Source organism: Macaca fascicularis, chromosome 4 (assembly GCF_037993035.2).
Source record: "Macaca fascicularis isolate 582-1 chromosome 4, T2T-MFA8v1.1".
Classification (NCBI taxonomy): domain Eukaryota; kingdom Metazoa; phylum Chordata; class Mammalia; order Primates; family Cercopithecidae; genus Macaca; species Macaca fascicularis.
In genome coordinates, this window is record NC_088378.1 from 18,219,300 (window position 1) to 18,247,155 (window position 27,856).

A 27,856-nucleotide genomic window follows, 5' to 3' on the forward strand; every position below is an offset into this window, starting at 1 on the left:
ACAATTCTTAAAAAATCGAGTAAGTAATTCTGAAATAAGCTTATATAAGTGTAAACAAAAGAACAGAAAGAAATTTGGGTAATTTTCTTAAATCTAAATAAATATACTATGTCACATGCTGAGATTAATGACATTATCTAAACTCGGTAGGAATGCAATTAAGTGCTAAGAAACAGAAAGCGCCTCACAGTTTTATAAGACTGAGCTGTTTTTACTATCATAATAACTGAAGCATGTGCTTAATAACTCATCAAATACATTTACTTCCCTTCAACATCTACAAGGTCAAAACCAGTCATCAGCCGTAACTTGAAGTGTCATTAATTCCTCTGAAAAACTGTTAAAGAGATTGTTCCAAGAAGCACCAGCCTGTATCCCATTGAGGTTCCTGGGGTGTTTCAGGGATGCTAGGAGGTGCAATGTACTTTTAAAACGACGTATGGATGGATAGCATTACTCTTAATGCTCCAAATGAAGAGCTTGCCATACAACTGTTCCTTATACAAGGTACAGGGCTCCATATGCAACAGTTCTGATGTTTAATGTTTTGTCCTATGTCCAGTCCTTGGTTTAGCGATCATGGCCATTATACCTACATTTTAAAATATGATCTAATATATAAGGGTAACTGCCACTTAGTAACTGAGAACTGCATAGCATTGGGTCAGCATCAGTGCTATGTCACTAGGGGCAATCTTGTCTAGATTTGCTCCCAGAATATCTGCATGAGCATGGGGTTTCTACATCTTTCGTCTTTGTTTCATGTTATTACTTCCACTTCCTCCCCATCACCTGCCAGGGTTTTCAAATCCTTCGGGGATGTTTTGTTTCAATGTTTGTATTTACCAAACCCAACTATAATTAATATTTATAGCACTTCTGATCATTTCAAAGCTATTTCACAAATAAAATATCTTGATCTTCATAGTAATATCAAGTGAAATGAGAAAACTGAAGCATGAGGAAGTTCATCTTAATGCCTGAGGCAACTTGACGTCAATGTCAGAGCAGAGTACCTGCCTTAGGACGCTGAACCTGGCACTCACTTCACCCCCATGACTGCTCGTCGTTGGTTTGGTCTTTGGATTAGACTTGCACCAGAAATTCTTTCTCACCAGCTTTGTGATTTTTAAATATATTAGGTAAACTCTCTGGATTTTAGCTTCCTTGTTGGTAAATGGGGACAACAACGCCTACTTCATAGAGTTATTTGAGGATTACATGAAATGATGTGTGTAAAGTTAAAAACCTAACCCAGGCATGCTGGCTCCTGCCTATAATCCGGTTACTTGGGAGGCTGAGGTGGGAGGATCCCTTGAGGACAGGAGTTCAAGATCAGCCTGGGTAACACAGCGAAACCCCATCTCTAAAAATATTAAAAAATTAAAAAATAAAAATAATAAAGTAAAAATACCTAGAATAAGGTTTAGTGTTCAAAACTGCTCATCCTTCTAATCCCTAGTCTTAGTCATCTTCACTAAAGGTACTTTCCTTAGGTCTACTGAGAGCATGAAGTGACTCTGGAATTCCGTGTTGGGCTGGGGGGCACAGTATACTTAATGTATCAGTAGGGTGGTAAAATATTTACCAATAATCTAAGGATTTATCAGTCATCTGCCACATTCCAGCACAGCGCTCAGAACTTCCGATGCACAAAGAAACAGCAGCAGCCAAGGAATTTTGCAAGTAACAAGAACAAGACTTAATGATTTTCTAGACGATAAAGTGATTCCAAGAGAGGCTGGTATGTTCCATTTAACCAAGGTCTTTGTAAATTCTCCAAAACACTTTCAAATAGAATAAAATACTTTTAAAACTACTTCATATAAATAGCTTACTTTTAAATGGCATATTCCACCAAATCCCGAAATGTTATTTTTTTATAGACACTGATACTGTATCCAACCTGCACTATTACACAGGCTGAGGGAGGGACAGCAAAAGGATCAATCTCACAGTGAACCTAGGAATGAGTGGTTAAATTGTGTTCGGTGTTTCTGCTGTGTTTCCATTACTGAGTCACCCAGATTTAAAATACCCTAGGGTAGGAATAACCATTTGGTTTTTCTCCTTCCTTTTCCTTCAGTGCCTCAGAACATAAAATACTTGTTGAGTTGCATTTCAGCCTCTGAGTTAGACAAAAAAATGTAGTTATGACTCCATCCCATTTGAATTAGTCCACTAAAAAAAGGTATTTACAGTTAAGTGGAAACATTTCATCTTCTGATTATTTTTTAATATAAAACAGTGACATCTCAGCATACTTTAGTTTAAAACTATAAGAACAGAAAAGATTAATTTTTTTCTTTTTGAGACAGGGTCTTACTTTGTCATCCACACTGAAGTATAGTGGTGCGATCACAGCTCACTGTGGCCTTAAACTCCTGGGCTCAAGCCATTCTCCTGCCTCAGTATCCTGAGCAGCTGGGACTACAGGCACATGCCACCGTGTGTGGCTGGCGAGGAATAAATTTTATTGTTATTAATAGCAACTGGTCACTATGCACATGTGTGTGAGACAATGTTCAGAATGATACAGCCTAGGGTTTAAGACCAGAAACTTTAGTTCTGATTCTGCTTCCTTTACTATTTTTATCCAGGGACACAATGTTTCTGTTTTGAGGATGGGAAGAATGCCATATATTTTACAGCATTATGAAGAAAATTAAGATGGGATATTACTGTTGACACAGTAGTAAGTAATAATTTTGAGTGTTTAATGTGTGTCAGATATTGTTCTAATCAACTCATTTAATCACAACTCAATGAAATGCATAGTATTATTATTCCTATTTTAAAGATATTAAGGCTTAACAGTTTTAACAAAAAACCTTGCCAAGATCACCCAGCTAGTAATTGGTTGAGCAGGATCTCAAATGCAGGCAGTCTAACTCCAGAGTCCATGCTCTGAGCCACTTCCCTGTGCTGCCTCACTCCATCACAGCAGCTCATGACATGCTGGTTTCCCCTCTTCTTGGATTCTGGTATACAAAAACACAACAGATCCTGTCTTTTCCAGAAAGAAACAGTTGTTACACCAAGGACACAGGATATATGCACATATGGATAAAAAGCACGATAGAGCTTGTCCAACAAATGTCAGAGGAGGTATACAACAAGTTCTACAGAAGTTTGGAAGAAGGGAAATAATGGGGATAAGGACATCGGCAAGATTGTTGTGATGTGGGTGGACTTTGACTTTGTTTCGCCTTCGAGAGTAAACAGACCTAAAACTATTAAAGAGTAGTTGGGAAAGATATTTCAGATAATACGAACAGGAAAGACAAAGGATCTCTGTGTTTAGGAAATAAGAATCAGTTTCATGATAACTGCAGCTTGCCAAAAATAAACACACACACACAAACAAAAAACAACACACACAAAAGAAAATAAATAAAATTTTTGTTTTGAAAAAAGAATCCATTTCAGTGACGGGGAAGGTTTCAATATGGGCAACACTGAGGGTAGAGCGGGGGCAGTTTAAAGTGATTTTGTACAGTGTTTTAGAAACTCAAGAGAGGAGAAAGACCTCCTGCTAGAGGGCCACCAGGGGCTTCCGAGTGACTGTGAGTGAGGAGATGGCAGGTATATAACACGGATGAAGGTAGGGAATGCCAGATAACGGACTGCGAGAGCATGCAGAAATCTTCGGCACACATACCTACATTCAGACAGGTCCCTATTATTCCAGCGATGATTATCTTGTTGGCGGGTATTCCATGGCCTCTCCTCACCTGCTGGCTGTCCTTTTGGTTTGTCCCTTGCTTTAGCACCTGGGGGTGGACACGGAGGCAAAGTGATTTTCCAATGAGTCTTTTTGTTTGTTTCTTTTTGCTGCCCTTTCCCAGCTGTGGTTAGATTTGCTGTTGGAAGGAGAAGTATATTGTGGATGATAAGAACATTTCTTTCTCTTTTTCTTTTTTCATGGTACTTCCAGTCCCTTTATTGAACAATTTACATGGGAAGAGCAGGAATCATATTTGAGCTTAACCCTGGAATATGTAATTGTTAATTTCCCTTGATCAGAGATGGGCTACGAAACGGGGAGCTGCCCATATGGACTTTTCAATAACATTTGTATAGCAGAACCTTGTTTCCAATCTGGCTGCTGAGACTTTTAGGTGAGAGTGGTTAAAGTTACTCTCCTTAAAAATGTTATGTATTGCGTATCTCAAGACCTGCTGATAGTCATATGATTATTTATTTCAATCATTCTTACCTTTGCTACTATTTGGATATATTATGCAGTTGCTGCTGCTTCCTAAGTTGAATATAAGCTACCAGTAATTCTGATTCTCTAGCTGCAGAGTACATGTTTTGCTCTAAAACTAAAGTGCTGTATTAGTGGGATGAAAAAAAAGAAAGAGATGAGAAAAATGAAACAGAGCAATGCCAAGCTCTTTTTTAAAAGTAATATTTAATTACTATTTCAGGCTACTTTCAAGAGTGTATATGACATCTAAACAGATTGTAGAACCCTAATACATCATTTCACTAATATATATCCAATTGCAGTTGACAAAAAAATTATTTTGGTCCATAATGGCCTAGAAACCCATCTTTTACTTGGATCCATTATATGCAAATATATTTAGGGTACAAAACGCGCGCACGCGCACACACACACACACACACACACACAATCTCTTTCAAGTAAAGGAACAGGTCTTAAAAATTTATACACTTGGCTAATAGCCAGCTACTGAGTCTATTTTGTCTCCTCTCTGATTAACATACTTTCATAAATTATTTCCAATTTCTTCCAGTTGTGTTCTTGTCAACTCTTCACCTCACAACCCCAATATTGTCCACATAGTTATAGATAAATCAGAGAGTGGGTAGCAAAAAGCACATCCAGCTATTTTAGGACATGGCATATATCAGTTATGTCCAGAAAACTGGCTCCTTTGCTCGTGAGAACTTCTTGGCATATCCATTAGCCTGCTGACCTCGGTATGAAACATTACAATATAAAGCCTCAACTACTCTGTTTCTCAATTTGTTTGATAAACTAGAATTATTTCCAAAGTTCTCAAATAAACAGAAATCATTATAATTATAAATAATTAAAATGCTAAACTCAAGAGGGCACTCAACATTCATTATACTGTAGAGCTTGTTCCCTAAGGGTAATACCTTCAATTAGTTCAGTTTTTACAACAGAAGAAAAATGTGACAATCAGTAATTGCAGGTATTTAGTTCAAGGAACAAAACATACAAACTGGCCTTTAAATTGCCCTTTCAGTCACCACAGGTTATGCTCTCTTTTAGATTCTTAACATTTGTACTAATTCTAGAATACAGGAAAGCAACAGATAAGGGAAAAACACAGTCTTCAAAGCTGTGAGTAGATGCACTTCAGCTTTATCAGCTCTTTCAATGGAGAAGGTTAAAGTAGAAGGTAAGATCTAACAAAAAATGATTTTAAGAGAGAGCCCTTTAAAAGACATTCTATAAAATTTATCACTTATGTATTCACTTACTTTACAAACATTTATTGTCAGAGTTTATACTAAATGATAATGACATTGCTTTAGAAAAACTAGTTGATGGTTTTTTAAAAACATACAAATTTGTTTATGTGTGTGTATATGTATATTGTTACAAATATAGAGTATACATATCCATAATTTATAAAAGGATGTTGTTTTGAGTGTTATTCCTCGTTCTTAAAGTTGTAATGAAATTTTAAAAAAATTAATCACAAAATTATTTAGATTTTATTCCTTGGAGTCTCCTCTATAAAAAGCATCAATTTCCTTTACAAAATATAACTATTTTCGGTTGCAGTAGTAAATGCTATTTCAGTTACTAGGGCTTTTGTTAGGTTTTCATAGAACTAAAGTACTGTAAGTTGGAAATGGATTAGCAAATAGTAAATACTGTTTTTGGATCAAAGCAAGTATAGCAAAACAGACTTCTTTACTCTGATTCAACATCAAATTGACAACCATGACCTGAGAAACGGTTATCTTTTACTAGCTGCCACATTGGGGAAATAAATTTAGTCCTTCATTTAAGTAGAGGAAAGAACTCATTAGAAATGTGGTACAAGTGGTTTCAGGATGATAAATCTCAAGTTACCAATTCCACTTTTAATGATTAGCTGCCTGTGCCTTGTATTTAATTAAAATGATTATTTTAAATGCTTATATTTAATTTAAACATAATTATCTAAAGTTCAATGTTACTGCCTCATCCATTTTGAAATTAATTAATTTATAAAATAGTTCAAAAAGTGCTGTAAAATATTAATATTAAAATACAGCAGGATCAATTTGCATCTTTTGTTGGTTTCTGTTGTGGACTCCTAGTGAGCGGTTTACATTAGGTAGGACTGCAGGGTCTCTGGCATAGCTAATGTGTAATGAAATCAAATATTGATATGTCCTTGACATTTCTTTTGCACGTAGGATATATACTTTAACCTTCCAGGAATAATAGTTCATAGCTAAGGATATGATTGTTTAAACTTTAAAGCGATGTAAGTTTTAGAAATTATTTTGGACTTAATACATTTAGGAGAAACCATTGCTTTTAGCAAATGATTTATAAGTGTGTAACAATCAGTGTGATAAAATTTCTTATGAGTCAGTCCAATAAATGTAACCAGAAGGTGTTTTCAAGGAAAAGTTCTGCTTTTAACTTGTATTTAAACAAACAGTTTACATAGTGAGTAGTGATATATAACAATGTTTCCTGGTCTATGGATTCTGAGGATATTCTGAAACACTCTTGTATCCATTTGGACGGAATTTCCTGGTGCGGTGAAAAACTATATCCATGAATGTCCTACAATCCTTAGTGTGCTTGATGGGAAAAACTTTTAAGCTGTGCACATTTGTCTATTAATGATGATTGCTACCATTTATTAGGTACTGAATACGTATTAGGCACTGAACTAAATACCTAATAAAATTGTATTCAGCCCATTTTACAGATGAATGAAGTGAGGCTTGGAGAGACTAAGGCATACATAATTTATACGTATAATTTGTAAGTTATAGAGGCAAGACTCAAAGCCTAAATCCACAATGCTACCCCTTACTGTCTTCAGCTCCCATCTCAGAGAGCTAGGAAGGCATTCTCAATGGTGAGATGCTTGTAACCCCCACCTCCACCACCACCACAAACAACAAAATAGTTCTCCCTTGCAGTAATAGTGTAAATTAATGAAATGGTAAAAGTAACACATTTGGCTTGACTATTAGTAATTAAAATCTGTTGCCCCCAATCTTAGTGTCCTTTTATACAAATACTAATATATGCAGAATTTTCTAATATTTTATTAAAACCTGGGCTTTCTATTCTCCAACAAACCTCTATAGTTGGGGAGATTTGTTCCCACCATTCTGTGACATTAGCTCAAAACTTTGCACAATCTCTACCCCCAACACCACCAACAACCTTTGGGGCATCTTAATTGTGAGCAGGCTATAAGGCTATAAAATCAGACTCAGCTTACACATCAAGTAAGTTGTGCAGAATATTTCTTTCCTTTTCACACTAGTATTATTAGGTGGAATTACAGGATGCCTTTAAGCAATGCTATATCTCAATTACCACAACTGCCATCTGTTTCTGTTTCTTCCAATGAACGATATCCCCACCCAAAAGCTAGGCTTCAATGTGTTTTCTGCAAAGAATATGAGTAACACACACAAATATTCCTCCTATTTAGATTAGACAGTATTAGGTAGTAATCAAAGCCAATTATCTATTGATTTTCAGTTTAACATTTCAACTATCAAACACTATCTTAACTCCGGACACCCTCAGAAGGTTCAAAGGATTGGAACCATTGCAAAGCAATTATAGCAGAGAAGACCTGTTTGAGGAGCTAGAATAGGTAAAAATACAGGCACATCTGCTTTGTAAGTCTTGCTCAGACCTGTAAATGCCATCTGTTTTTCCGTTCTTTTCCAGCTACCATCTTCCCCTAGGCTAAAAGATTTTAAAATGACTTGGGGGAAGAAAAAACTTTGAGAAACTAGTTTGAGATTTTAATTCTGTATTTCATCTGTCAGACAGTGAAATGCAGTTAACCGCAGCAAGTGTTCCTAATAGATAAGGGAATTGTTGCTTCACATATAATTACATTGAGTCTAACAGTAGACATAGCCATAGCCAACTATATCATCATCATACTATTAGAAGTGCTAGTAAGTCTGAAAAGAATCCATTTTGAGGAGGGTCAGAGCTACTTTTATTTTACTTCAAGCCAGGGTTATCATGGAATAAAACTGATAATTCTTTTGGGGAACAATTTTTGGAATATAAAAAAAGTATTAAAGGGTAAATGAAACTAACTGTTGTGACTGGCAGTGAGTTCAGGCATTCTGTGTTCTTTTGTGTTTGCTTTGGAATGTTAAACAGGTTGAGTTCTTTTTAAAAGAAAACATTTTATTCAGAACATTCTTCCATGAAAGCCTTCTTTGACAAAGTGTCATTTTTTGATATATTAGTACATGTCTGCCCACATTTTCTATTCAAAAGAGGCTAGCAATGTTTTAACAACTTTTGACAAGCATGGGGAATTAAACTTCCACAGAATCGACTCTTTTAATGTAATGCTACAACCTATTTTATATTCTCGATTTTGCACTTCTTATGGCAGGCCACAACATTTTAAATTATATCAACTTATAGTCAAAAAAAGTACAAAAAAATTAAAAATGAGTACTTAACTCATCAATAAAATATTTTTAAGCACATAATTCTGAAATTTGTTGAGAAAAGGAGTTACAGATATAGAACTAAGTGAATTATAAATTAGTAATAAGAGATAAGTAAAAGAAATTTCTAATAAACTAGCCAAGGAATCTCAAGGAATTGAGCTACCTCTTAATTAAATTTAGCTACTAACTTTCAAAATCAAATGCTGTCTGGACACGGTGGCTCATGCCTGTAATCTCAGCACTTTGGGAGGCTGAGGCAGGTGGATCATCTGAGGTCAGGAGTTCAAGACCAGCCTGGCCAACATGGCGAAACTGTGTCTCTACTTAAAATATAAAAATTACCTGGGCGTGGTTGCGGGTGCCTGTAGTCCCAGCTATTCAGGAGGTTGAGGCAGGAGAATCACTTGAACCCAGGAGGCAGAGGTGGCAGTGAGCCAAGATTGCACCACTGCACTCCAGCCTGGGAAACAGACCAAGACTCCATCTCAGAAAAAACAAAACAAAAACAAAAGCAAACAAACCAACAAAAAGCCCAAAAACGAAATCAAATGCTTTGTTAATTGGCAATGCAGGCTCTGCCTATTGGAAATCTTACTTGGATACCTATAGGCACCTCAAACCAACACTTCAAAGACCTCTCTGGCTCCCCAAAATTGCCCCTCCCCCAATTGTGACCTTGCACAACTGGGGTCCTAATTGCTCCCCAGCCTCATCTGTCCCCACTCCACCCTGTCTGGCCCATTCATTCATCCAGAGCTGCTTTCAATGCCTTGAAAACACTGGGCTTTGATCCTCTGCCTAGATCACTATCCCAATCAGCCTGGCTAATTTCTCCTCTTCCGTCTCAGCTTGGATGTCACTTTCCTCAAGAAGATTTCTCTGGCAATTCTTTTTCCAGGTGCCCTTTCTCTAGATCCTTACAACCCTGTTCTCTCCAACCAAAATCCCTGTCACAGAATGATGCGATTGTCTCTTTACTGGCCTGTAACCCCAACAGAGTGTAAGCAGCATAAGGGCTGAGACAACGTCTATCTTTTTACTGCTAATCTCCACAGCTTAGACCAGTGCTTGGAATATTCTAGATGCTCTCAAAAAAGCTTCTTTAAAAAGATTAATGAATCATTTAAGTGAGAAGTTCATATATGATGAATGTGTTTCTTTTTTCTTTTTGGCAATAATACAAACTGTCAAATATAACCACATTTTAAAAAATAACTTACCTAAGTCAGTATAGGTTAACAATAATGTTCCCATTTGGTTATTTCATTTAGGTGGAACAAGTTTCTCATTTTGGTTTAAGACCTTTCTCATACCACCTATCTCCATAAAGAAAAATGCAGGCCGGGCGTGGTGGCTCATGTCTGTAATCCCAGCACCTTGGGAGGCCGAGGCGGGCAGATAAGGAGGTCAAGAGATCGAGACCATCCTGGCCAACATGTTGAAAGCCTGTATCTACTAGAAATACAAAAATTAACTGGGCATGGTGGTGCGCACCTGTAGTCCCAGCTACTCAAGAGGCTGAGGAAGGAGGATTGCTTGAACCCGGGAGGTGGAGGTTCCAGTGATCCAAGATCACACCACTGCACTCCAGCCTGGTGACAGAGCGAGACTTTGTCTCAAAAAAAAAAAAAAAAAAAGAAGAAGAGAAAAGAAAAGTGCAAGGTAGATAATAGGAGGATTGAAGGATGTTAAACTCTGGAATGCCACGCTAAGATTTGAGTTTAAGATACAGACTTCTGGGCGCGGTGGCTCACGCCTGTAATCCCAGCACTTTGGGAGGCCGAGGCGGGCGGATTACGAGGTCAGGAGATTGAGACCATGCTGGCTAACACGGTGAAACCCCGTCTCTACTAAGAAATACAAAAAACTAGCCAGGCGAGGTGGCGGGCGCCTATAGTCCCAGCTACTGGGGAGGCTGAGGCAGGAGAATGGCGTGAACCCGGGAGGCGGAGCTTGCAGTGAGCTGAGATCCGGCCACTGCACTCCAGCCTGGGCGACAGAGCGAGACTCCGTCTCAAAAAACAAAAAAAACAAAAAAAAAAAGATACAGACTTCTAATGGTAACAGCAAAGGTGTATTGATGTATTGAAAGGGGCAGAAATAGTATATGAAATCCAATGTATAACACCTGAAGTAGCTAAAGGTGTTGCTTGATATTGCTATGTCACTATAATCACAGAACTTTAAAAGGGACGTTGTGATTGGAAAAGAAAATTTGAAACCAGTACCCATTAGTGGGTCAAGCAAATGAAGATGGAGAACAGGGCATCTTATGAATATTGTTATTATATCATAAAGAATTGGAATAATCAATATCCTCTTGAAAGAGACTTAAATCTAATGAAGCAGCTGTGGATAACTAAATTATGATTATGACAGATTCAGGGAATTGGTTCAGGGTTCTTTGCATCCAAAAATAGAAAAAGTAATCAAAGTGAAATTGCATTAGCTGACCTCCTCAGACCACCTCTGAAATACAGTAAGCATTTATTAAGAATACCCAAAACAACAGCATGACATAACTGCTTCTATATTTCACAAATGCCTTTGGCTAAGGGGGAGGAGGGATGGAGTCAGGTGGGGGAGGGCACGTGAAGGGGGAGGACACAGGAGGAAGAGAAGCTACTTGCACAAGGATAAGTGGAACTCCTATTTTAATAATTGCCACAGCAGTATTTTTCTTAAGTCAAGATTAAAAATATGATGAGCTTACAGAATGTTATCATCCACAGCAAAAACAATATAAAAACAATTCTTATTCCCACATAAATTACTTAATACAACTGCTACTGGTTTTACAGATTAAGTGCTAGCACTGATGGGCCATTCTACATAAAAGACATTCTTTCTCTGTATTTTTTAGTCTTCAGCTTTTGGTATTCCTTTGTCTCTTTAGTATACTCTTATTTCTTATCTTGAAGTATAACGAAATATTTCACTAGTAACACCCATGGAATTGTTTTCATTGGCTCTCTTCTGAGCCTCCTGAGGCCATCATATGAATGGTAACAAAAAACAATTTCAAGGCAATAATAATGACGAATAAATTAAAGCACAGTGTATATATAGTATCCATCAAATAAATAAACTTGTTTTACTGAACTGTATTTACTGAACTGTATTTTCATTTCAAGAACTGTTCTCCCCACCCCCACTCCTTTCCAAAATGCCTCTTTATAGCAGTTCTTATTTTAAAAGACTGCTTCAAATTGATTCTGAGGAATTTGAGTTCTCCACACTCTTTTCTGGCAATGCGCGTTTTCTCAGATCAGCAGAAACAATGTGAAAACACCTGTCACAGTAATTTCAAATGTCTATCATCTACCAAGTTATACATAAATGATCCACGTTTGCAATGTAGTCCTTGAATGAAGGACTCTCTCAAGAAAGACAAATGCTGTCGAAAATATAAATGGGTACCTTGTAAGAAAAAGCCACTTGTATCATTTGCAGAAACCTATAGTTTTTATTTTTATCTTTAATCAGAGCCAAGCTAATATTTTTGAAAGAACTAATTTTCCTTTTCATTCACAACAAGTATTATGTATACATGCATGCTTACCTGCAGGTTTAGATGTCATTCAACTCAACTCCATGGGGTTGTGGCTGGAAATGGAGTCAGACTGGCAACAAAGCATTTACTGAATGCCTACTCAGGGTAAATGATTTAAAAAAAAATCTACCTCTTCACCCCACGCTATGCCCCCCAAAACAAGGCAAGGTATAATTGTTGAACATATGCAGTATAGGTGTTCTAAAAAGCATAGAGAAAGGCTCTGGCGTATAAATTCTACTTTTATGTCCTATATACTTGTTCTTTTCTGTGGTCTTAGCTTAGATGCAAGTCACTCCCAAGAACTGGTCTGCTCCCCAGGTGATTCTGCAGCCAGAGTTGGGAATCCTGCTCTGAAGCCCTCTTCTGCTCTGCATTTTAGCAACAAACTCCCTACCCACTTCCTGTTTTCAGTCATCTGTGCAACCTGCATTTCCTTCACATTCTTAGTCCTTTTACCAGGGCTTGAAAATTAGTTTGTATTTCCCTATCCCATTTCCCTCTCCTGTCCTCAGAATTGCAAAGCGATACTACCGTAGTTTGAATGGGCAGTGTCATACATTTTAACATCCAGATTCAAGGAGGCAAGTATGTATCAAAATAATTTTGCATTTTTTTATCCACAAGAATAACCCTTGAAATAGGTCTTTTGAGATGGGTTGCAATTTGTTAGGAAATAAATGATATGAAGAACAATGGAAACAGATATTATGATAGCCATACCTTTTCCTCTTTTAAATTCAGTATATTTCAGACTTAAACCTATGGGAACGTAATGCCGCAGTATGATAATCACTCCAGTGTTCCTAAAGGCTTGACATTTTTTAAGTGTGTATGTAATATTCAGGTGGTGCTCAAATGGATCAACCACCCTGCTTCTGCTAATGCAAAGCATCTTCTGTGGTAGTGTGGCGAGGGTTAGCAGTATCCAACTTGCAAAAGGCAATAAAGAGCACTCTTAAATGTGCCTTATTTCTAAACTACGGTGGCATATTATAGCACTCTTTGTCAGCACTTTATTGGTTTCACAAGAATAAAAACAAACACTGAGGTCTTTATTCTGAAATCCATTTCTGGAATTTATCTTACTAACAAAAGACTTAGTCCTGTGAGAGGTGTTCTAGTTATGAAGGAAGAATTTCCTTTTGTGGAAGTTTGTTATTTGAAAGGCTATATTTATTTGGTACTATAAATGTATAAATGTGCATTAAAAGCAACAAACTCTGTAAAATTATACCTTTTCCATGATCCACATGGTAAACCTAAAAGAAGGAAATTTACTGAAATAAGAATGTTTTTTCATAGCTGAGAAAAAGTAGTATATTTATGCATTTACATGAGAAGAGGAAAAGAAACTCAAAACTTTGTTTAAACATGAAAATTTTTTGGAATAAGTGTAGCTTGCTTTCAGCATTCAGCATTGTTTCTAGTGGTTACTTATTTACCAAAATTGCTTATTCATTGATATTTTGCAAAAAGTCTTGCTCTTAACAGTTTTTGGCTTTCTTTTATTTAAGCATACAAGGATAGGCGACTGTTCCCAGTGCTTCCCTTAGCTCCTCTGACTGGATTCTATATACATGAACAAAAGCTACCCCAAAACAATAAAGGAAAATCAGGCATATTTCTAAAGCAACAAAAGAATAACCTGTTTTGCCACACTCTCACTACAGAAGCATCTCTCGGTAAATGGATTTTTAGATGTGAACACTGGTTTATTATTCACAACCAAATCCATTTACCAATCAGCCCTGCACATGGGTTAGAAAAGAATGAAAAACATCACAAAGTACATAGTAAATGGCCACAAAACAAAGCAAAATCTAGCCTCTAATTATTTATGCAGCAAAAGTTCACTACTTTAACTTGCCTCCTTAATCCAAAGGAAAGATGAATGGTGACAAGGGAAAATACACACATAGGAACACTAGAAGGTTCCCGGAGCTGCCCTAGACAAGCTTCCACGAAGGTTAAGGAAGGGAGTATGCAACTGGGCCCTCTCAGAAATGCGTCATTGTGAAGTTTTAATTCCCCAAAGTGTTTTAACGCCTGTTTTCTTTTGTGTTAGGCTGAAATCTTTCAGAGACAAGGTTCAAGAGAGCAAGTAAAACATTACAGGACAATGGACAGATCAAGGTATACTCCTGTTTAGGCTAAGGAAGCTGGCTTTGTATAAAGCCTTTCTTTTCAAAGGGGAGAGATGAGGGAGAAGAAAGCCTTTAGAAAATAAGGGTGATAGCTTCTCTTCCGGGTTCCTCCTGGAGCTGGGAAAAGCTGGCTTGAGAGGGTTAAAAAGAAAAAAAAAAGAAGAGTGACAAGTAGCTTTTAACAAAATGCCATGTCAAGAGTAATACCAAATATATAACAAGCTATTTGTCAGCATGCATTTTCTTTGTCTCTTTTTCCATATAGGTAGCCACTCCCAGTCAAGGACTGCATGAGCTGCCCAGAACAAGGCTTTTTAGGATATGGTACACAGCTGGGAGCCTGCCAACTCCTGGTTTTGTCATTACCCTCAGAACTCCAGAATGTAAGTTCCATGAAGGTAGGTTTCTAAATATTTTTATTTGTTTTGCTCACTGCTGTATCTTTAGCACCTAAAATCTTGCCTGGCAGATAGTAAGCAAGCAATAAATATTTGGGGTATGAATAGACGAATGCCATCCAGACCTCACATTCTCTAACTTTGGCAGCTGTATGTAGTTACCAATTCACTGAGATGTGAGCATAGGCCAGACATTGTGCCAAATACTAATCATTTAATATCTAATCGTTTAATCCTCACAACAACTATGTGACAAAGATATTATTATCTCTACTGTAGGATTCATAAAGTACCCAAGTTAGAATGAGGGAGTTAAGCAGCTTAGTTAAAATCCTGCAACTTGTAGAAGGAAGTTAACCTAGTCTTAATTCCAAATTGACTTACTATGCTAAATACCAGTTCAATACTGCTTACTCAATGACTCTGATCCACAGCATCAAAATTTCCTTGGATTTTGAACCTTGGCCTCTTGTAAATCCTTGTATTAGTCAGGGTTTTTTGTTTTGTTTTGTTTTTGTTTTTGTTTTTTGTTTTTTGAGCAATGGAACTAATAGGAAAGGGAGTTTATTAAGGAGAACTGACTCACACAAACACAAGTTCAAGTCCCACGACAGGCCGTCTGCAGGCTGAGAAACCAGTAGTGGCTCAGTCCAAGTCCCAAAAGCTCAAAAGCAGGGAAGCTGACAGTGCAGCCTTCAGTCTGTGGCTGAAGGCCGGAGAGCCCCTAGCATACCATTGGTGTAAGTCCAACAGTCCAAAAGCTGAAGAATGTGGAGTCTCATGTTTGAGGGCAGGAAGCATCCAGCAGAGGAGAAAGATGAAGGCCAGAAGACTCAGCAAGTCAGTTTCTTCCACCTTCTTCTGCCTGCTTTTTCTAGTTGTGCTGGCAGCTAATCAGATGGTGCCCACCCACACTGAGGGTGGGTCTTCCTGAAGGTGGGTCTTCTCTCAGTCCACTGACTCTCCTCTGGCAACACCCAGAAACACCCAGAAACAATACTTTGCATCCTTCAATCCAATCAAGTTGACACCTAATATTAACCATCACAATCCTGCTCTCTAACTTTGTGGGGATCTTGTGCTGCACATAATGTAAACCTTGCTTCAACACTCCTATCTCTCCATGTATGTCATGCTGGTGAGGTCTTTCTCTGCTTGGGCTGCCATAGCAATATGCCACAGATTGGGTGGCTTAAACAATAGGTATTTACTTTCTCATCATTCTGGAGGCTTGAAAGTTCAAGATCAAGGTGCCAGCATGGTTGGGTTCTGATGAGGGCTCTCTTCCTAATGCCCATCTATTCACTGTGTGCTTCCATGGCCTTACCTTGGTGTATGATTGTGGAGAGTTCTCTCTCTTTATTCCAATAAAGCTGCCAATCTATCAGATTATGACCACATCCACATGACTTCATTTAACCTTAATTACTTCCTAAAAGCTCTATCTCCAAATACGTTGCTGATGTATGGTTTCAGCACAATAATTTTGTGGTACACAATTCAGTTCATAGCAGGTATCCCTCAGAGCTAACCTGCCAAGGACAATAACAACCAAACATGTTCAATTTCTGTGCTTTAATTGCATGATTCACTGTCACACTTGCTGTAGTAACTTTTGCCACCTTAGGGGCTTCATGCAATATTTTGACCTCAGTAATTTGGAGAATCAATGTGCATATCTAGGTTAAATGTGTATTGGATTTGAAGAACTGTTAAAACTCTCTCTGTAGCCAAGTTATTCTGCTGATGCACTTTTCCAAAAGTAGTTCCTCAGGGGTTTCTTGATCTTCCCAGATCTTCACCCTGGCCATCACATTATCAGAGTTAGCATTGCAGAGGAGAACACAGACTCAGGGTGACAGACCTGAATCCTATCCCTCTTTCTATCTGTGTGACCTGGGGAACAATGTGAAAATCACAAAGTATATATTTTTAAGTTATTGTTTTCCTGAATCACCCAAACCATGGATATCTGATGTTGCCCAGAATGAAATTTCATAGCTACAATGTGGCTTAATATATTTTCCAATGGTCATTACATCTATATGCTATTTTCTTATAACCGGGATCCTGTTCTGAAGAGACAATGAACCATGAAGTTTACGCAACTCTAAATTATTCTTTGAGATATTATAAGTGTTTCTTGGAATTTTCCAAATTGAATCTCAAAATTAGAAATATAGTCTGACCTAGTTATTAAAACGTTTCCTTAACACAGAGAAAAAAATAAAGCCTGTGACATGCTCTTGTTAGTAACAATACTCTTGTTCTCTAATCTTGTATTAAGCACTATTGGTGTGGTAGGACATCCTGAAGAAGAGCAGAGTACATGGTATCATGACCTATGCCAGGATTTCAAAATGTTATAGATTTGGCCATTTTAGACATTACTAAAATGTCAAGGAGTTCTGGTGCAGCAGTATGAACCATTTAAAAGAGTGTTTTGTTTTCTGGCAAAAATATACTTCCTGACTCATGAATATTCTTTTTTCAGGGAACTTAGGGAAGTGTGTGTGTGTGTGTGCAGGCACACATATAGACTATCTTGAATTGCAGTTTTCTGAAGGAGAGATATTTCCTTTTATGTTTTCTTAGCTTTATATTTTAAGATATGATAATGTGTTTTTAATGTAAGATTAAAACTATTAAAATATAAGCATTTATAGTAAATGCAAAGCCACTATTTAAAACAGACTGAGAATGTATGCAAGTCATATATATTGCCATATTTATAGGAATTCTTGGAAATATTATAACAAATTATTACTGTTAGTGTTTCACATAATTATTTATGAGTATAAAATATAAACTACTTATTTTGTAAAGAAGAGATTGATCATCCCTAAGCTGCTATCAGGTTCTACATTTAGATAATAATGGAATACTCAAGTAGAAAAAGTAATCATTTTTTACAATGTTTTCTTTCATCACTGAAAAAAGAAATTTAAAGTTTTCTGTTGTTGGGCAATGCTGAGATAACTACTTTCTTTAAAAGGTCAGGTTATGAGGAAAAAATTCTAGAGAATAGTCATAGAAAATAAACCTGAAGATTTGAGTTCTTGCTTTGGCCCTGGAATTAAATAGCTCTGATACCTTAAGTAGATTACTAAATCTCCTGGAGCCTAAGTTTTCCTGTCTGCAAAAGGAGAGTATAAGAAGATTAGAGCTCTGAAGACCTTTAGGTTCTCCCAGTCTATAATTCTAGGTGGTTATTTCTGCATTAGAATCAGTGGAATTAATCTCCATGAACAAAGACAGTAAAGGTTATCCCAGGTGAATATTATCCTACATGTGGTTACAGGGGCTAAGCTTGTCATTATTATGAAACAGCACATTCCAGGTGGCATCCTCCAGTTATACCAGCCTGTGATGGTTAATTTTACTTGTCGCCTTGACTGAGCCACATGATGCCCAGGTGAAATATAATTTCTAGGTATGTGTGTGAGGGTTGAATTGGTGAACTCAGTAAAACAGATGGCCCTACTCAATGTGGGTGAACATTATCCAATTAGTTAAGGGTCTGAATAGAACAAAAATTGAGTGGGAGAGGATTTGTCCCCTCCTTGCCTGCCTGCTTGAGCTAGCATATTGTTCTTCTTCGGCCCTTGGACTGAGATTTACACCATTAGCTCCTCTAGTTCTCAGGCCTTTGGACTCAAACTGGGATTACATCACTGGCTTTCCTGGGTCTCTGGTTGCAAATGGCAGATCATGAGACTTCTCAACTTCCATAATCTCATAAGCCAATGATAGGGTTTAGCTGTGTTCCCACCTAAATCTCATCTTGAATTGTAGCTCCCATAATTCTCTCAGGTTGTGAAAGGGACCCAGTGGGAGATAACTGCACCACGGGGGCAGTCTCCATCACACTGTTCTCACGGTAGTGAATAAGTCTCATGAGATCTAATAGTCATATAAAGGGAAACCCCTTTTGCCGGGCTCTCATTTTCTTCTCGTCTGCTGCCATGTGAGATGTGCCTTTGCTTTCTACCATGATTGTGAGGCCTCCCCAGCTGCGTGGAACTATGTATGAGTCCACTAAACCTCTTTCTTTTGTAAACTGCCCAGTCGCAGGTATGTCTTTATTAGCAGCACGAAAACAGACTAATACAGCCAATTCCTCATTTTATATAGCTATATAATCTCCTATTGGTTCTGTTTCTCTGGAGAGTACTGACTAACACAGAAACTGGTACCGAGAAGTGAGGTGCTATTGTAACAAACACCTACAAATGCGGAAGTGAATTGGGCATTGAGTAATAAGTAGAGGTAGGAAGAATTCTGAAGTGCTTGCTCTAAGAAACTGAGATGGTCATAAAGGGATTTTTAAAGGAGATTCTGGTGAGGGCTCAGGAGGGAAAAAGGAGAGATGTAGAGGAAGTTTCCATCTTATTAGAGAATACACAAATAATCATGCACAGAGTGTTGGTAGAAACACAGATAGTAAAAATGGCCATTCTGATGAAGTCTCAGCTGAAAATGAGGAATATGTTATTAAGCAATGGAAAATAAGTGAGCTTTGTTGTAAAGCAGCAAAGCACTTGCCTAAATTGTGTTCATGTTCTAGTGACTCGTGGAAGGTAGAACCTGCAAGCAATGAAATAGGATATTTAGCTGAGAAGATTTCTTTTTTTTTTTCCTTTTTTTTTTTTTTTTTGAGATGGAGTCTCGCCTGTCGCCCAGGCTGGAGTGCAGTGGCGTGATTTCGGTTCACTGCAAGCTTCGCCTCCTGGGTTCACGCCATTCTCCCACCTCTAGCTGAGAAGATTTCTAAGCAAAGTGTTTAAGCAGTGACTTGGTTCCTTTTGACTGCTTATAGTAAAATGTAAGTAGCGAAAAATGACTCGAAGACAGAATTATTAAGCAAAAAGGAACTAGAACTGAGTGATTTGGAAGATTCTCAGCTTATCCATATGGCAAAAAATGAGAAACCATGTTCAGAAGAGAGTACTGTAGATATGGCCAAGAGACTGCTCAGTAAGGAGATTAGTATGGGTGTGAACCATGGACTTAATTAGCTACCCCAGTAAAGCAACTGCCAATCTGAACTAAAAGAGAAAGAGATGGAAAGAAATGAAGGAAGGCATCAGACTTCTGGGAGTTCACAGGATGTGACCATAGAGATATTTGGCTATGAACATGATCTATGTTTCAAGGGAAGAATGAGGCCAAAATCAACTCAGAAATTATCAGGGCTGCTTCCCCAGTGTCAAAATGAGGAGCCATTGCCTTGTTTTCAATAGGCAATAAGATCTCTGTCCAAAGCTATGGGGGTTCATTCCCTGCCAGGTAGAAACATGGGGAGAGGATTGCTACCCCGGTGGGGCCAAAAGGTGGGACTGCTGACCCAGTGGGTCTGGAAGGCAGAGTATAGAGCTAAAGATGATTATTCTCCAGCTTAAAGTCTTCTGGAGTTTGCCTTAATAGGTTTTGGACTTGCCTGGGACTCGTCACCCCTTTCTTCTTCCCCATTTCTGTCTTTCGAAATGGGAATGCATATCCTATGCCTGTCCCATTATTGTATTTTGGAAGCACATAACATGTTTGGTTTTACTGATTCATAGCTGGAGAAGAATTTTGCCTCAAGTGAATCATTACTTGAGACTCACCCAAATCAGATTTAGATGATATTTAGATGATGCCCTGGACTTTAGACTTAGGAGTTGAAGCTGGAACAAGGTAAGACTTCTGCGGCTGTTGGGATGAAATGAATGCATTTTGTATATGAAACAGGCATGAGTTTTGAGGGGATAAGGGTAGAATGTTATGGACTCAAAGTTTGTGCCCCTCCCCCAAACTCACATGTTGAAATCCTAGCCCCTAATATAATGTGTTGAGCTTTGGGGGAAATAATTAGGTCATGAGAGTGGAGCCCTCATGAATAGAATTAGAACCCTCATAAAAATTCCCCCAGAGAGCTTTTTCTCCCTCCTTCTGCCATGTGAAGACACATCAAGAAGTCCATAAGCCAGGATGACGGACCTCACCAAGAACCCAACCCTGTTGGCACCTTGATCTTGGACTTTCAGCTTCCAGAAATATGAGAAATAAATGTTTGTTGTCTACACCACTCCGTCTCAAAAAAAAAAAAAAAAAAAAAACCTCTGCTATTTTCCATCTCTATCATTTTGCTAAAATGCCTCAACTATATCTTTACTTTTATCTTATATTTAGTTTTCCATTTCCTCTATTATAATTTTAATTTCCAGGCATATTTTTCTTTTGTTTTCTGAATGTGCCTCTTTTGTACCATACTCTTTTTCCGCTGAGGCAATATCTTTTTTTTTTTTTTGAGACGGAGTCTCCCTCTGCCGCCCAGGCTGGAGTGCAGTGGCCGGATCTCAGCTCACTGCAAGCTCTGCCTCCTGGGTTTACACCATTCTCCTGCCTCAGCCTCCCGAGTAGCTGGGACTACAGGCGCCCGCCACCTCGCCCAGCTAGTTTTTTTTTTTGTATTTTTAGTAGAGACGGGGTTTCACCGTGTTAGCCAGGATGGTCTCGATCTCCTGACCTCGTGATCCGCCCGTCTCGCTGCTGAGGCAATATCTTATCTCTTCACATAGTTTCTGTTTCCTGTAAGGTGTTTTTGTCTGGTTTTGTTTGTCAAATTAGATGCCTTCCTTAAATATGTGTTGATCCACTATTATCTACTCGTTTTTGAATAAAGAACTTGTGAATGTGCAAGAAATAGGTCAATTGTGCTCTCATTCCAGGGTGATCTGGCTGGGCTGTTTCCTTAGGGAATCCCTTATCTTAGTATCCTTAGGTTTTTCATTTTGAACTGACCAAATTTCCCAAAGAAAACTGATTGAGTATCCTTCCTCAAGAAATCTGATTGACAGGATTCTCTAAGTCCCGTGAGGAAGAAAGCTGTGAGTCTCAACATTCTGTAGCTAAACTCTTAGTTAAATCCACTATTTTCAGTTTGGTACTTTGTTTACTCTTCTGCCTAATGATTCCAAGTTCATTGACTCTGTTTTTCCCTAGTCATGGAACAAAACTTCAGTGTCCCAGCTACATGGAGGAGTGGGAGATAGAGGGTGTTCAGTTGCTCTTAATCAATCTTCCTGTTATTAAGCTCACCCTTGCTTCACAGTTCCAGAGACACACATTGAGGCCATTTCCTGAGCTTTCTGGAAGTCCTTTGGTGGAAACTGGATTGCATCTGGACTTTCTCCACTTCTGGTTTCAGAAGTCAGCATTTTGGGGTTTCCAAATATTCATTTCCATGATTACATCTGCTTTCCAGCTTAAATGATTTGTTGTTATTATCTCCTAGTGCGTGCGTTTTGGCCTTACACGTGTGTGCCTTTTAAAACAATAAACCCTTTTAAAAGTCATTTCACTGGGGCTGGAAGGTAGTTCATGCACCATGACTACCTTGCTTACGATGGCGTCCTCAGAATAGAGTGCAGTGCCAGGGATTTAGAAGGTCCCTGATAAGTATTTGTCAACTGAGTGAAAGAATCATCACGATGTATAATTCTTTTCATTCTCCTCATGTGAATAAGGTTTCACCAATTAAGCAAAGTCTCTGTGTGGGTTCTATGTATATTTCTCCCAATATTAAGATATTACATATTCTTTGCTATCTTAACATAAAGCTGTGCATGGAGCTCTTGGTCTTTTAGAACTTCGCTATTGTGAAGATAACTTTTTTGCATGAATGCACCATCTAGACTGAAACAGAATACCAGACTCCAACAATGACAAGAGCTTCTCTGGCTGTTATTGCCATCTGTCCTGGTTTCCACTTAACATGTATATTAGTTGTTTGAATAGATTCTTGGGTGGTGAAGGTCACTTTATTGCAGCCCTTTGAATACAGGGTCATCATGAATAACCTCAAACTGCAGCTGTGGCCAAAGAGAAAATGACTTCAACTGTTGACACATGTCCTTGGTACAGACTTAATGGTGGTCTAATAATATTAAGCATAGAAAATATGGGACAAAGAAAAACATAGACTCACAAAAGGATCCCACTGCATATATCCTGACAGTTTTTCCTCTTATGGGAAGTTCTTCACAATGTATATTCCATGTATGCATGTGCTCTCTCTCTCTCTTGATCTTTCTCCTTATGTTATTTTCAATTACAGAGTAATCATTACTATAAAATGAAAATATTCTTAAATGTATAATTATTGTCACTCGATTCTGCCTTATTGGCTATTAACACAATACTATACAATTAGACTTTTTACTGTGCTTGAAGAAAAAACACATGAAAATAGGCCACCTGCTTTATTAGAGAAATAGGTGAACAGGTCACTACACACTATACTTATTTGTTCTGAAGTAAAGGTCACGTTAGGGCCAGGAAAAGACGACTTGAGAAGCAAATTCTATGAGAAGCAGTGTTGAGGCAGGTAATTCCCAGGCTTTGAAAAGGAAACAATGGATGCTGGCTAAGTGGCAGAGACTTTATCTTCATTTTGGTTTCAGCATTAAGTTGAGTGAGGATAATCCTCAGGCGAAGTCAAATATCCATGTCGTCAGGGCCTTGCAGTGTCAGAAGCTGGGGCTTGACGGTTACTCTGGGCTGTGTGTGGAGGGAACTATTTTCTGAGGAAATGTTTGGCCCTATCCACCATGGTGCCCCTGGCCCACCTCCACTCTAGATTCTATTGACCATCTTTGCGGCAGACCGCTTGATTAGACTCCTTAGTTTCTGCAAACAAAACATAACCCTATTTTCATTTAATTGATCATGAAGACATATGTGTCTCACCAACACAGGCATTTAAATTTCTGTTTCCTCCAATGGTTGTTACCTTGAATTCTGTTGGCAAATTGTTCCCCAAAGCCAAAGGTAACATATACATTTTAATATTTTATAGAAACAGTTATCTGTTCTTCAAGACAGAAAATATTTTTCTGTTACTAACTTTAAAATTGAATGTGTCATGCAATCCTTATAGAAGAAACAACATAATGTAATTAAGCAACATAATGGATTTTCATAGGGTTTTCTAACACTTTCATTAAGTGGAGGGCATGGACTTATAAGAATTTTTGAAAGCATTTTTTGGTTGATATTTAATGTATGCATATAGATTTCTAAGTAACTTGATGACGGTTGAGTGTTCTAAGCACTTTGCAAACAGAACTCATTTAATCATCTTAATAACTATAAGACATAGATACCTATCATCCCATTTCACAGATTAGAGAACTCTCTCACAGAGAGGTATCTTTCTCAACATTACAAAGCTATTAAGTGGCAAGAATACAAGGCCAAACCTGTCTGTTTAAGGTGCATTCAACTCTGTTTTGCCTAGCATTTTACAATTTCATTTTAATCACCTCTTCCACCCAGGATTTTTTGAAGGAATTTGAATAATGATACATTCAAACTTTTCAAAACAAGGCTTTGTCTTGTCAAAATTACAAGACAAGAGCCAACTGTCTTGTAATTCTAAAGTGTCAATTAAAAAAGGCAAGACCCAGGAAAAAGGATAGCACTCCGTTTTGGAAAATTTAGCAGACTCAGAGGTAGGGCCACATATTATTCAGCTAGAGACCTCAGAACTATACAATTTGGGGAAAATTGATCCCAGAGTCACAGTTTCTACCCTAGGGTTATAAAGTAAAAAGAAATACGATACTCTAATGTCAGTCAAAATATATATAGGCTACCACAGTTTCTCTGAAAGACGTCATATGACGAGCTTCTATGCAACAGAAAGACATTTTATTATTTTCTCCAACTGTATATCCACGCATTTCATAGAAGGTGATTATAATCTAAGTGTTTATTTCATTTCTCCCACCTGCCCCCACTTTTTTAAAAGTTTAACTTAATCAGAGCATGGGTGTATATCTGTGGGATTTTTTTCTTCTTTTTCAGGTTCTGTCATGCTATCATCACAGCAGCTTTATCAAACCAGGACTAAATGGTTAATATCCTGTTAAGCCATTCATGGAGCACTTTAAATTAGCAAGCTTCTATTAATCACTAATGGGTGGAACTCTGGAGATTAAAGCTACCTGCTTCTTAAGCAGCACTGGTGGAAGACAAACACATGAACAAACGCACGGATACACACACACACACACACACACACACACACACACAGTGTTATGGGAGCTGAAGAAAAGAAGAGCTATAATTCTGCTTAGAAAAGTCGGGGAAGTCCTCATAGATGAGCTGATACATGAACCATATTTTGAAGGATACGTAGCAAGCCAAAAATGGACCTGGTGAGTAAAGGTTATTATTGATAAAGAGAAAACCTCACAAAACACAGAGTTTGGTGTGTCTGGAGACCACAATGGCTGTGGTATAGGCATGTACAAGAAGCAGTGTCACATGAAGGTTAAGATAATAGACTCTGGCATCATTCTCCGTGGCACTGACCTTGAACAAATTCATTGTTAATTTCTTTGTGACTTAATTTCCTTATCTATATAATGGGAAAGGAAACAGTACCTAAACTGTAGGGTTTTTAAGGGTTAAATGAAATAGTACTGTAATGCCTGGCACATAATAAACACTTAAAAATGTTAACTATCAGTAGTATTATCCCCAAAGGACAACTACTTCTTGAGTAATCAGTATCACTATTATGAGTGAAATTTCCCCCACATGTGTCTCCATACTAACAATAAGCAATATTAGGTTATGGTTATACATTCCTTTGGACAGGTACTTTCTTCTACAAGTCAGAAATCTATTCCTGGGGGCAGCTTCCAAGTCATATATTCTGAATGGTGTCTGAATAGCTGTTTCACAGCCCATCTAAGCATTCAGGTCTCCTAAATTATGAAGTAAGTTGATAAATGGGCATATAAAAATAAGTTCAAGGAACATACTGTCACTAGATACTTTATGTACATACTTGAGGAGGAGACATGTATTCATCAAGATACATAAAGTTTATCTTTTGAAGAGAACAGAATCATATTGAAAGAAACATGTTATCATTTGGGCTGGAAAACTCAGAAATCAATCTTCTAATTTCAACTGATTTGACACAGATATCTTTTGCATTGACTAAATCTGGGCATTTGAATGCAAGAAAGACCCGAAGAAATTAATTTCCTAAAAGCTAGCTCCCTTTAGATGAATAATATTAAATAATTATGATCACTTCATAAATAAAAATAAAATTCTAAGCCTGCCTCCAACTGGATGAACGAACCCCTTGTTGGCCAAAGGGAAATCAGAGAAACCCTGGAAGCTGAGTTCCTGGCCATGACAAGATGGGAGGTAGGACACACTTTGTCACGTTGTAGTCTCTTTGTTAACTGCCTTTAGGCTTTCTTATGTAAGGGCTAAACAGAAACCAGCCCTTTCAAAAGACTCCACTGCTATTTCAAACAACTGCCTTAATGCTGGCTCTCCCTTTTGTGGTTTTGGCACAACAGCCAACCAGCATTTCTTTTTGATAAAGGAGCACTCACCATGGAGTGGTTCTGGCCAGTCTATAGAGGATACACAGTGAGAGTTTTCATGTCCCCTTTGACATCAGAGGGTGGAAAATTCCACCCCTGGATCATGCTAATGCTGCCATTTTTCGAACATGGGTCCCATGTAGAGGTATGAAGCTCAGTTGCATATGGGCAGGTCTCTCCTTTCATGAATATTTATGACTCCTCCCATAGTTTATTGAATATGCATATTTGGCCACCTCATTCAGCATAAATCCCCATCCTACTTGTCTCACCCTTGAAGCAGTCTGTTTCTGGCTTTTGGCCAGAGGCCGTGCCTCCCAGTCTATCAGAATAGCCACCTTGCAGGCTGCAACCCTTTATAAGAAATAAAGCTCTCCTTTCCACTTGGATGCACCTTGTCATTCTTCAGCTGACCTGCTTCAATAGATGCCAAGTGGGCAGGGCACATAACCTTGATGTTTAGATTCTACATTCCACCACTTTACACGAGAGTTTTAAGTCACTATGAAGTCCACAGAGCCACTAAGGAACTGCTGTTTGGATGATGTCAGCAGATTTAGAGGGAGCAATTTCCCCAGAGATGACCAAGTTCCACAGTCAAGAGATCTTTTCTAGTTTTCTAGGTCAGGCCATCTGGGAAAGGGAAAAATGATCATTTTTGTGAAGGCAAGTTGCAGCTAGAGGCAAATAAATCCTGTATACAGGAGAAAATGAGATATATGAATATAAGTCAAACTAAAGAGCTATAGGGAGACCAGACCTACTGCCCATGTCACTAAGCAGGTAAATGTGTGTATTCAGCTGTTGTAAGCCAAAAGAGAGTGGTGAGGTCAGGCTTGGAGTGTGCCTGCCCCAGTAAAGGAATGACAATTAAAAAAAATTGTTAAAGCATTGCACAAGCCACACTAAATACACCTGTTTCCAGGACCAGGATTCTATCTGTTTTATAATCCTGTGGGCTCATGGCCTCTGGCCTATGCTGAGAGGGGAGAAATCACACTGTGGGGCAGAACTGATAATATCATTTGTTAATAAACATGCAATTAGGTAGATAAACGGAAGGAATAGAATTTATAGTTGTATGTCCTCAGGAAGGATAAGAGTGAACTTCAGTTGGAGAGAAGAGAAAGGGGGAAACCAGTCAAGCAGGCAGTTAGGGTGGGTCCTTGGTTGAATTCTTTCAAACAAAAGAATAGCCTGAAAAATCAAGCTGCAGGTACAAATAAGGGAACTTGTACAGAGGGGCTTGCCTAAGACATGCCCTCAATGGAAAATTCCATCCCCTAATACAAGTGCAGTAAGGGGAGCAAAGCAATATGGAGTAACTCAAGCTAAGGGCCTGTATGCACACTAGGAGAATGGAAGTGGAGCTACCAGAAATTCATGGCTTATGCAAATGAGACACCCAGCCCTCCTCAGTTTCTTATAAAAGTCTTTGCATTCAACTGTAAAAATGGCAGCCCTCTTCCGGGTCCCATCGCCATGGCAGAGAGCTTTCTTCTTGCGCTTATTAAACTTTCGCTCCAACCTCACCCTTCGTGTCCACACTTCTTAATTCTCTTGGTTGTGAGATGAAAAACTCCGTGGTGCATTGGCGAGACTGTAATTGTAAGATCAACATTAAATTAGGGAAATTACTATGGGGGTCTATATTCTGTAGCTTTGCCAGTTTGTTCTTAG

At 38.3% G+C, this 27,856-nt stretch overlaps 1 protein-coding gene across 4 annotated transcripts in view; it reads right to left on the reverse strand.

Annotated features, from left to right (window-relative positions):
• The window catches only part of HS3ST5 (heparan sulfate-glucosamine 3-sulfotransferase 5), a 172,850-nt gene that overhangs the window by 111,265 nt on the left and 33,729 nt on the right, over nt 1-27,856 (reverse strand). The window contains exons 2-3 of one of the 4 annotated variants that reach the window (XM_074036919.1): nt 9,022-9,139; nt 3,662-3,773 (exon numbers count right to left, since the gene is read on the reverse strand). The gene's annotated coding sequence lies outside the window, so the exon portion shown is untranslated. Of the gene's footprint in view, nt 1-3,661; nt 3,774-9,021; nt 9,140-27,856 lie in introns of those variants that run through there. The other 3 variants (XM_074036920.1, XM_074036918.1, XM_074036916.1) reach the window with 3 other exon arrangements.